The sequence below is a fragment of the Trachurus japonicus genome, chromosome 19 (assembly GCF_045865225.1).
Source record: "Trachurus japonicus isolate A0001 chromosome 19, Traja_1.0".
In the NCBI taxonomy this organism is placed as follows: domain Eukaryota; kingdom Metazoa; phylum Chordata; class Actinopteri; order Carangiformes; family Carangidae; genus Trachurus; species Trachurus japonicus.
In genome coordinates this window covers 19,626,072-19,638,318 of record NC_140925.1, presented here as the reverse complement: position 1 = coordinate 19,638,318, position 12,247 = coordinate 19,626,072, and the positions used below count along the sequence as shown (strand labels likewise).

Here is a 12,247-nt window from a genome sequence, read left to right as displayed (position 1 = left end):
GAAACAAGAACAGCTTTAGAAGTCTATTTCTTCTTTTAAATGATTGTCAGCATACAAGACAGCCTGAGCAGAGGTAATCGACTTCACGTTGAGAGCTGACTTTAACATAAAGACTCAGTTTTTAAACCCTGACTTTGCTATAGGGTCACCTAGAGTTGACTGAGCAGGCTGCCTCGTGTTCAGAGTGCTGCCCAGTTACACTGCGGCTGCTGAGATGGCCCCCACGAGGCCCCTGGAGCCAGGACTGATGTGTGTCACTGTGGTGGCAGCTGCTGATGGAAACAAGACTCTGAGGCACCAGTACACTCCAAGAGAAATGCTTGTCAATGGTCCAAGAGCATCTGCTCCCACCTCACCTCACCCCCCTCGCCTCACCCATATCTTACAATGTCAAGCCTCCTGCCTCCTGCAAAGACGTCACATCTACTTCAATCTATGAGTATGGACCAAATTTCATATAGATCCATCCAACAGTTGTCAAGACATCTACTTCATGGTGGCGCTAACCTACAGTATGTGTCCATATGACCAGTAGATGTTGAGGTGTCACTGAATAGGTGAAAGGTTTGACTGCTTGACAGCTACAGCAATATCATGAGAAGATCCTCTGGTGACTATGAATCACAGTGATTCTCAAAGTGTGGCATGTGAAGGTACTGCACTGACCATGGACCCCTTTTATTAAACCATTTTTGTATTATCCTTTAACTTACACAATATGATACAAATTACTTTATTAATCCCCAAAGGGAATTTCTTCGGTCTGGTATTTCATCTACCCTTTGCAGAAGAATCATTCAGTTGTTGTCCTCATTTTGTATGTCTACTTATTGAGTAATGTAAACCGGAGTCAAATTCCTTGTATGTGTGCGCATATTTGGCCAATAAAGCTGATTCTGATTTTGATTCTGAAAGTTTGTTTGGGCCCAAGAAGTTTTTTAAGTGGCATTGAATTTGAATTTGGGAATGGCTCCACTTGACAGTTGTAATATTTGAGACAAAAATGGTGGACAAATGGACCACCCCTTCGATTAATTTCATAACACATTATTGAATTTAGACTTCAATTAGACTTCTTTTTTTTAAAGGTGCAGACAACAAATTCTCAGGTCTGCAGAAGCTCTGACTACATCTTGTATTCATTTCAACCTCTGAGACATTTTGACTGGCGCAGGAGCAAGTGGATAATGACAGAATTTTTTTTTGTTTTGAGGTGACACTTCCTTTATTGAGTGATCTTTGTCAGCATGCATGCTACTGTGCAGTCTGGGTTACATGACAAACATGAAAAATGTGGCATTTGGGACAGCTATTAAGAGGAGACTGACAGCTGAAGCTTTGTTAGCAGCCCTGAATGTCTCCCTGTTAATATTTCAGCATCAGTGACAGACATGTCTAGACACCGTTAATGTTATAAAAAGATACGATGAGAAAATGACACTTAGCGGTACAGTTGAATTAAACGCTCCACATCACGTACCATCATTTACTGAGCAAGTGGGAGGTGAGAAAGTATACCTTCTCTCCGTCTACTTCATCAAAACGCTCACTTTATCTACAGCATAATTATAGGATAATGGTAGAATAATAGCTTTTAGATTTTTATACATATATCCCGGATTATAGACAAGAGCCAAAGTGCATGAGGTAAAAAGCATAGGTACAACAAGGGAGCTGATTGTAGTTTGGCTCACTCATTGAGTCGTCTGCTCGCAGCAATTAAGGGAAGCTACTTCTTCTCATAGTCAGAAGAACACACTGAAATCTCAATACACAAAGTTGAGTGACTTATTTTTAGATTCGGCACGACTTCACCTTCATTCATTATCTGTGTCCATTATGATCACATGTCCATAACTTGGGAAAGAAAGATGCTCCACACAGAACTTTTCTGACAATTATTTTAAGTTTTCCTCAGTATGGGTCTTATGCTGAGGATTGTGGGTATACTGTATCAATAGGTTAATTGCAAACAGGAACTGCTATTGTCTTTTGTTGTGCCAATCTGTCTTGAGGAGTGGCCAACAGTTTCAGACAGTGGAAAACGTCTGCTTCACAGCTACTTGAATTAAGAGCAGTTGCACTTCAGGAAAGACCAGAATCTCGTAAATGACAGTAGCGATTGACAAGATGGGAGCAGACAAGGCCACTAATGGATTGGAGACTTGTCATCTCAGCACTTTATGTCTGACCTACAGAGGCATCTAAGCTCTTTCCAACTTCTTTTTTTGCAACTTAAGAGAAGAACTGACTTGTTATGATCCAGTTGTGTGTGTGTGTGTGTGTGTGTGTGTGTGTGTGTGTGTGTGTGTGTGTGTGTGTGTGTGTGTGTGTGTGTGTGTGTGTCTTATGGCATCTTTCATCATGATCAAAGACAGGGATGGAGACTCTGGCTAAACTGGGCCATGATAAATGAATCAAAGTCTCATGAATGAAACTATTTCATAAGTTAGGGTTAGACAAACAAGACTAGGTCAAAACATAGTACATGGTTGGCACCCTGGTGGATCACCTGGTGGCAACCTGTACAAGAAAAGAAAAGGGAGCTATCTCCATCTGAAGGGATGTGTACACATATCTGCATTTGTTGAACAACCAATAGGGACTCTCTCTCCCTCTCTGAAAAGGCCTGTGATTGGAGAGTTTCCAGCAATGGTCTCAAAACAGCCAAGGGGAGATGCAGACATCTTGCTCATTGATGATTATGGAATTTTCAACTGCTGACTGCACAAAAAGTAGTCTAGCTTTAATATAGACACAAATGTGGCAACACTGTGGGATGCAAACACTTACACTCCTCCAACCACACCATTAGAAACTGTTTGTCTCGATTCAGTTTGAAAGCACTGAAGTCAATGGGAAAAACTACTCTACCAGCTGACCAATGAAAGTGAAACTTGATCACTCACTCAGTCACAGGCATTTGTGATTGAACAATGGATACATGGATCTGCTGTTGAAGTCCAATCAAATGTCTCGGACATTTCAACTTTTGAAAGATCAGAGAAAAAGAATTCAATGTTTCCAAGTGAGTTTGGCATCTATAGGGAGAGGATGTTCAGACGTCATCTCGCTCAATATTTCATAACCCACAACTTCAATCTGGACTTGTCAAAAGTGTGTTGAACATAGTAAGCAGTCTGACATTTCAATCACCTTCATAATGTCACACACAAAAGCTTCAGAGAGATGAATTTCCACACATTCACATCTACTCACTCCATCAATGTGAACAGGCTTGTCAATGTCAAAGTGAAGGCCAAACTGAGCAATTACTTAATGTAGCATTAAGTCGAGGGCTAGACATTTCATAATATATTCCATACATTATTGTCCAACTGTGGAAAGTGAGGTCTATGCTTTTACATATTCCATACTCTGTTGAAACACTCTGCTGAGCATGATAAATAACTCACTACGGTACCTTTCTGGACAAACCTATGTATTCTCATTAAGTTTTTCCTGATGCAATCCACCACACTGACCTAAAAGTATAGCCTTACAGTTAGTGTGTGATAGTTCCCGGGCTAGAAATGTATCTGTAACTGGGAAGTAATTGATTAATAAATCAGATATTGTCCTTGTATTTCTACATAATTCCCAATGAACATAGTGCAGCCTGCATCATAGACCAGAATACAGAGGGTACATCAGGTAAAATGTCCTCAAGTACTCCATGTTCTACAGCCACATGTCATCTCTTGGGTCTGAGTACACATTAAGAGCTGCATTAGCAAAGATGTGATGATAGACTCCCATAGTGTCTGTAGTTGCTCAGACATCAAATGGCTCCTCACATACGGCAGTATTAGCGCAGCAAGCTTAATCCACTTTACACCGTCTCATTGGCATACTTATTTATGGCAACACATTAGCCTCTGCACACGGCTACCAGCTTCCCTCCTCCTGAATAATCACAAATAGTCTTTCATTATCTCTGACAAAAATCTTGGCAACATCTAAACTGCAGCATCCTTCAATATTGGAGCACTGATGCTGAGATATCTACAATAGAAGCCATCTTCAAACAGGGACAGGGACTGTAATCATGGTTCTGAAGGAGCGTGTGGAAAATGGTTGATGGATTTTGGCTGTTGTTGAAAGCTCGTCTGTGATGGACACAGTCCTTCTGTCATTATTTAAATAGCTTATGAGAATATCTGACAAAGCATAATAATACGTTTGATGAAAATATGACCCCGATGAGTCAACATTAGAGGGGAAAATCCACCTTTGGTTACTGAAGTGTAAGCAATTTATGACGATAAGAAAGGTCTTTTAATGGTGAACTGCTGTGATTTACTTCTTTGGTGCAGCCGCGTTTCTCTCTAAATTGACTCACCTACTTCAGGGGAAACTGTCTGCATTCAGCTTCAGGCCACACTGAAGCAAAACGAAAGGTCAAGAAAAAGTGTATATGCAGCTCCTTAGTCATAATACTAGATGTCTTACACTCTAGCTGCATTGCAATTTTGTCTTTTGAATCCAACATTGGCACAGAGAAATGTCTCTGTGGAGTTTTAAAGCATGTCTTCAGTCTGAGGGACTGTCTGCACCGACTCATTCACTGTTGATGATCACTTATTGAACTCCTTCTGAAAGATGTTGTGTAGCTACATTTGACACAGGAATAAACTGAAATGGGCCCATCATAAAGTACACAATAAAAACACAAGGCAGTTCATAAATTTTGATCTTTCCACTGTTTGCAATTCTCCACAAATGCATAGACTTCATTATTGTTCAGCAGTCAAAGTTTGTGCCTCTACAAGATGCTTTCAGGCGCAGTACAGTGAGTAGGTCAGTCTCGTTCTGACAGTAATCAATGTAGTTACATGTGTAAGAACAAAGATCTGAGGAAAGTGCAGGCCGTTACACAGCTGTATTGATTAAAAGACGACAGAAACTGACAAGCACAAAACTGAAAAATGTGGCTGAACTCAGCGCTGCTCTACATTTCTTCCAAAAAAACCCAGAACTGGTGGATTTCAAATTGAAAAATAAAACATTACAACTTCAAGGATCGTTTAGGAAATTGGCTCATTCACTCTCTCCACATACAGTTACAATAGAAGAGGGATACAACTGGTATATGTGTCCATTAAAGATAAGGTCACTGCCCACCAATACCTCTGAAGCTAACTAATTAACACGTCACATTTGTATCATTGTGCCAGAATATTTCTTGACAGGAAGCAGTGACTTCCTGGAGAGTTGTTTTCTCAGGTTGCCAGGCAACAAGTGGAGACCAGGTCAATTTTCTTGTCAAATTTGCTGAAGAAAAAAAAAGGAGAAAAAAAAAGCATAGGCTTCCACAGATTTCCAAACTATTTCATAAGGAACATTAGTTACTTTTCCAATAGAGTTTCGTGATTTTCTAGCCTTTGAAAATAAAACCACAAATATCTGTGATTATTTTCCCTGTCTCTGTTGTGTCTTTATTAACTGAGCTTTTTTTAGGTGCTCATTTCGACAAGATAGACTAAATCCTATAGATCAGTGGTGACATTTAAGATTGAAGGTCATTGAACAAGAACAGGAGCTTCACTTTTACAGCAGCTCAGATGTGAAGAAGGAATTAAAGGGCCAGTAAATGAACAATAAAATGAAAACAATCAGTTCCTTCCTGTGACAAAGTGTGTCATTTCATCTCAATAGTCGATGTCTGATGACAGTTATCAAATGACATCAACTACGCCTGGACAGTGACACTATAACAAAAGCTGTGCTCACTGTTTTCCCAGAATGCTTAGATGTAAAAGGCATGAAAGCATGTGCTTTCATTTATTCATTAGCAGACCCCCATTAGCAGACACCTCTGTGACTGCCAACCAAGGTCTGCATACACACATGCATGATGATGCATGATTCAAAGTTTCTAATTGTGTGTGTGAAATGTGGGAGGAAGTTCCAGCACCTGGTGGAAACCCACATGAAGCCGAGTAGAACGTGCAAAGTGCCACGAAACCAAACAGCCATATCTGCAGCCTTATCCGGGCAAACAGCACACAGCATGACAGCTACCCCAGGAAAAGCGCCCTCGCGTACCGTGAAATAACTTCAGAACTAAAGATCTGAAACAGGAAGCCTGTGAACAGATAATTGCAGCTTTTTCTTTGCTTGACATTTAACTGGGTCTTTAGCCTGAGGGTATTCCAACAAGCAGGTGGAACAAGGAGTAACGGCTCAGCACTGCAGAGAGTGCAGATGATAATGATGTTTCTCTCTGTGCTGTATCTCTCTCTGAGAAAAAAACCCTGGTCTGTTGATCCTCCCATCTGACAGCCAGACTAACTGTAGGTGTTCAGGCTGTGGTTAAAAAACTTGTGCAAATCCATTCCCAGCACCACAGGAGGCCCATATACAGAGAGGCCTCTCTGCTCACTTCACAGTTGGAACACTACACAACTGCTGGGCACAGGGACAAGATGGCTGACGATGGCTTTTTCCTGGCAAATGTATCTCATCACCAAATCATGCTTGGAGCTAGCTGGTGTCTTCTACATTAGCATGTAGTAATGAGGGCTATCACTCACTCAGATTTAAAAACACAATGACTCAACCTCCATCTGCTTCTGACCTGTTCCAAGATGTTCTGATTGAGTTTGGTTGAAATTTAACACGAGCTGGAGGTGTTGATCAAATCAGAGGGAAGCAGGAAAAACAACAAAATAAAACACACAGAGAGAAAAAATGAGCCATAGAGGAGGAGAGCCAGGACTAACCAACACAAAGGCAGCAGAGCCTTATGTCATCACCCCTCCCTCTTCATCATTGTAGGCCAGAGCATTTGCCCAATTAGGCAGAAAATAGGATCCATTTAGAGGGTTGAAGAGGAGGAACTGGGAGGTGTGTGTGTGTGTGTGTGTGTGTGTGTGTGTGTGTGTGTGTGTGTGTGACCACAGAAAGGGAACGACCTGAAATCTTTTTTGTGTGTGTGTGTGTGTGCACCATTGTATATGTGCCTAAAACCCTGCTTAAAGCGAACAGTGCTATTTGGAGGAACAAGAGAAAGTACGACTCCGCAATACCACAGTCAACACAGAAATAGACAAAAAGACTTACTGTTGGTTACAGTACCTATGTTCAGACCTTAAGTGCCAAGAAAGTCAAAGTGACAGACTTTCATTCTTTCTCTATGTGAACACAGCAGGGTCTCCTGGTGAACAGAGTCATGCCTATTATGAGGTGTCAGAAAAAGTTGAAATCCATGAAAGTTAAAGGTTATTGCGCTACGACACAGTTGGGTGACAACCGATGGGAATGTAGAAATGGTTCACTCTGACTGGTAGGCCTAACTGGTGTCATAATGTACAACAGTGTTGCTCGACAAGCAATAGGGTATGTCAGTGTTTCTAAATTCTAAAAAAAAAAATTGACGTAAACTTGACACGTCTGTTTTCTTTAAATACAGTTTGAAGGAGAGAGAATTAGAAAACAAACTTGCTAGCTGTCTGTTTTATCTACATCAAAACACCTTCAGTACGAACAACTTCTACAACTGGGTGTGATCCTGAGTAGTACAGCTGTAGCCTGTGAGGCAGCGCTTTGGACTAAATGCTAATGTGAACATCTGCATGCTAACATGTTCAGAGAAAGGATGCTAACATGCTAACATAACACATAAAGTTATTTAACTCTGAACATGTTTGGTCATAAACAGGGGCACTGCTAGCCACTAAGCAGTACCACTACCACCATTCGGTAGCCACAGTCAACCCTCACTGCCACTACTCCTTACTGATCTAGCCTAAATGACTGTGAAAACATGTTTAGTAGCAGAACAGGTCCTCTAACATCCAAATAACAACAAAAAGAGTGATATTTCACCTCAGTCTGGACTGAGTTTGCTTATTTTTTCAGCACCAAAGTGTACCGCCTATACTGGTGCACAGCTCATTTATACTGGGGCTCGTGTTGCAGTGAAAGGGGCCTGATGACGCCCCTGGTCATAAACCAAAGTAGGCTACCGGACAAATTAATTTTGATCCAATGACAAGATAAGATGCGGATGACTTTATTAATCCCCAAAGGGAAATTCACTTGTCTGTCAGCTCATCTACCATTTGCAGAAGATTTAAAAAGCCTGATGGCTGTAGGTATGAAGGATCCTCTGTATCTCTCCATCCTGCAGCGAAGAGAGAGGAGCCGTCCACCACTGCTGTTTTTTTTGATGGCATTAGATAGAAAATCAAGGGCATTGCCAGAGTGATTACAACTGATCCTAAATCAAATCTGTTACTGGATTTCATGGTAATCTGCCCGGTAGTTGCTGAACCCTTTTATTTCCACTAAAGAAAATCCACCGTTTGATTGACGAGGGCCCCCTAAAAGTTGCCGTGACATCACATCAACACTTAAGTAGCAAAGTTTTCCCATTTATCCTCAAACAAGAATTTCATGGATTATTTTCTAGCTGATAAGAAAACTCCTTAAGATTCTGAGCAGGGATCCTCTGAGAGCCAAAGAAATAACTGTTTAAAAAAAAAAGCAGTGAAGACAGAGAAAAACACAACACAATGACATGATAACAGAGATAAGAAAAACGGAGGGGGGAAAAGGAATACAGAGACGATGCCAAAGAAAGAGACAGAAAGAGAGAGGGTGATTACTACCCTGACTGCAGTTAAGGTGTTTATTTTAGAGCGCTGCTGCTCCTGAAGCAAACATCCTACAGAATTAGACACTGTGAGGAGAGGAACCGCTGAATGTAGATGAGGAAAAATATTGTTGGAGGAGTGGAGAGGAGGATGAGGAGGAGGACGAACTAAAGACAATCAAGGCAAGGGCAAGAGTTACAGCTCGAGTTGAGCCTGTTAAGAAAAAAGAGCGGGTGGAAGGGCAAGAAAGGAAGGAGTGAAGAGGAGGAGAGGAAGAAGGTGGAGGCGTGTGGATGGAAAATAAACGAAGCGGCCTTTTGAGGGCTGTGCTCACTTCTGAATTATACAAATGGATGAGTGATTAAACGGGTGAATTGTCGTCTGATTGTGAGAGTCCACAAAGGAATGAACAAGCAAAACAAGTATTGCCATCACTGTGGCAGCTTGATGAAGCAATGGGTGGTATTTGAACCAAACCATTCAAACTCTATTGTTCTGTCGCTGAGTGGCGGCTAATGAGAGCGACAAAGCTGCTGCAGCGCACACCAACACATTACTGCTTTTGATTAACCTGATACATGGATCCATTTGAAATCTTTATATGCTAAAACCATATCCATCGTTACACATATACAGTAACTACTCCCCGACCTGCCCATAACAGCTGAGATGTTCATTTTTGGAAGATAAAATTATATAAAAAAGTGCCCTACACACTCTACTGTATCTCTGCTTGAGGGAGGGTTACTGGAAGTTTATGATGCTGAGGTGAAGGCAGAAGAAAGAAATCTGCCTCACCAATTACCTTACCCTTGCCTTTGTCCTCTTACAGCAAGAAAATGTAGCAGTGAATAACCAAAGAGTTATATACTGAAGAAAAGCCGGACTGACAGAAATACATTTTCATTATACGTATTTTCAGCCATCTCCTGCATGCAGCTGAATCCAGATGTTTGGGCACCTCGCTGAACATAAGGTGTTTTGTTGATTCTTGAAAATAAGTAAATTCAACACCTTAGAACGAGCAGCTCTTCAGATGTTAATGCACTGTCGCTTTTTATTTCATGCGGCGCACACATCAGTGTATCGCTTTTGTTATGTTTCTGTGGGGCTTTGAAAATGCGAACAAAAGAAGCAGCTGATGTTTCGAGGAAGATCCTTCTCATTAAAATCTAATAACTGAAACTAAAGCAGAATGCGCAGGGAGGGTTTTTTCCACACATTAATACTGACTGGCTGACTCCCTAAGCCTCTCCTATACGTCAGTCAAAAAACAAGGGAGCTATCATTAAAATTGTCTGTTTTCTATTTTACTGTCTGAATTGAAGAAACTGTCCCATCACTCCACCAATCTCAGCAAACAACACCACCAGCTTCTAAGTGCATATTGGAGCTTTTGAAAGACACAATCTGGTTGAAATTGAATTTTGTTGAATAGGATCTTCAGTTATCTAAAACGCTCAGGGGAAACAAAACACATGGAAAAAACAGAACTACTGTAAATCCATCCTGGTTACAAACACACACACCACTAACAGAGTTCATGCTCAACTAAGCTGCAGTATAAAGGAGACAAATCTTATGCGACCGGAAGTTCAAACATCCAGCAGATAATGATTATATTACAATTCAATTGGAATCATAATTCACCACCATTTGATAAATGCCAGTCCAACATTCACTCTTCTTTTTGTTTCTTTTAGCTCTGAGGAAAATATTGTTCAGTACCAATACAGTTTGTCTTATTTGCCCTGGATTTCCTGTGACAACTTCAAAATAAAAGTCAACTTGAGTTGTGAAACTTGAGGTATTTTACTACCAATTAAGACCTTACTTTAAATTAATGATTTCAGTGCCTCTTAAAGGGGTTATTAGTACATTTTCTCTGCTGGTGAATGTGGTTTCTGGCCAGGAGTGGGTGGTGGGGATTGTGGCTTGACAATAGCATATTACTCTTAAAGCCAAATCCATTGTTGTTATAATATTAGTGGTTATAATTCCCCCTCTGAGCTGCACTGTGTCTTCAGGGCAGACTGGAGGCTACAGTGTGACGACATGGGCCAGGGCTAGCCGGTTAGCATGGTAACTGGAGTCAAAGAAAAGACAAGATGGAGACAACAGGCACCAGTTTAATGCTGAACTTACACCATTTCTTCTTGACCCGCAAGTAAAGAGCTGCTAATGCTACTGTTGGCTCCAATTGTGGGAACCCTTGCACTCAGGTGCAAAACATCAGGAGGCTCATTGAACATACTGAACAAAGACTGAATCGAACCAATTTAAATTATAGCTTTGAAAGCCCCAAAAAAGGAACAGTTCTGTCCATTTTCCAGGTCCTCTTCCTCTCTTCCTCACACAACAGGCATCAATACAGCAGTCGCTTTAAGCTTTTTATCACTTGAGGACTCAGCACAAGTTCTATAAGACCAGCGGGTGGTAACCAGATATGAGCACTCAACGTCTAAGTTGGGAGCTACCTTGGAAAAACTGTCTGACGCCACAGCGGGAGGAAAACAGAACAAGACACATCTCTTATCTTCATCTTTTATCACGATTGCTCCCTTTATTCTGTCCTCCTCATCTCCCACTCCCTTCTCCTGTCATTTCCTTCCCTCCCTCCCACTTCTCGTCTTTGTGCGTCCCTCCTCAAACAATTTAACTAAAAACTCAGTCACGGTAGGAGACTCCTTCTCTCTCACCTCTTTCATGTGAACGAATGAGTCACTGACAAGTCCTGAGAACTGGCTTTGAGCATATTAAGAAAGCTGGGGAGTAAATGATTGAAGGTAAGGGCGGAGTGGAGGATGTAGAGCAAAGTAGAGCTGAATGGGGAAGAAAGAAAAGCTGGGAGGGGAGAGAGGAGTGATGGGAAAAAAATGAAGCATGAGAGGGAGAGGCAGACAATTAGTGACACAAGCAAAAATGGGTAAATATAAATTGTGAGTAACAAGGGAGAAGAAGCAGAGAGAGCAGAGCCGAGAGGGGAGGGGAGGGGAGGGGAGGCAGACTGACAAATTATTCCCCAGCCCAAAGATCTAATCAGATGTCTCGAGGTTAAAGCCCTGATCATCACATTCACTCCCTGGAAGCGACAACACCGTCCCCGGCCAAATCCTGATTCTGCTGCCATTATCCCCACAGGGACAAACTCCCCGTCCCACCTCTTACTCTCCCCCCACTTTCCACTGGCCAACATGGCACCTTTGAAGTTTTTATTAGAGGGCGGCTGGCTGATGAAGTGCCACAGCAGGACTTCAGTCTGGTTCTGACTGCTGGGCGGCCTCCAAGATCGGCATACAGCTTAGTGTCCCTCAGCTGCGTTCAATAAAGTTGGAATTCAGAGAGTGTATAGAGACAAATGGTGCTGTTCAAGGGTGGGAAAAAGGTGTAAAAAAACAACACAGCACTTTTCAGCAGAACAACTAGATATACAGGTTAAAGGTGGGCAAAAAACACGTTTCACATTGTTGTTAGAAGAAGAAACTTCCATATGCTGTTAAAAAGATCCTGTCTGTGCCTGAAAAAAGAAGACATAGCTGGAAAAACTGAGTCTGACTTGTTGTTTTTATTGTTTGTCTGAGGTTTTATTTCATGCTTGGGATGAGACACGGCCACAGTATCATCCATCCTTTATTCCTGCCCAATTA

General features: G+C 41.6%; 1 protein-coding gene across 1 annotated transcript in view; it reads right to left on the bottom strand.

Annotated features, from left to right (window-relative positions):
* The window catches only part of snx29 (sorting nexin 29), a 157,710-nt gene that overhangs the window by 31,875 nt on the left and 113,588 nt on the right, over positions 1–12,247 (bottom strand). The gene's annotated exons all lie outside the window — the stretch shown is intronic.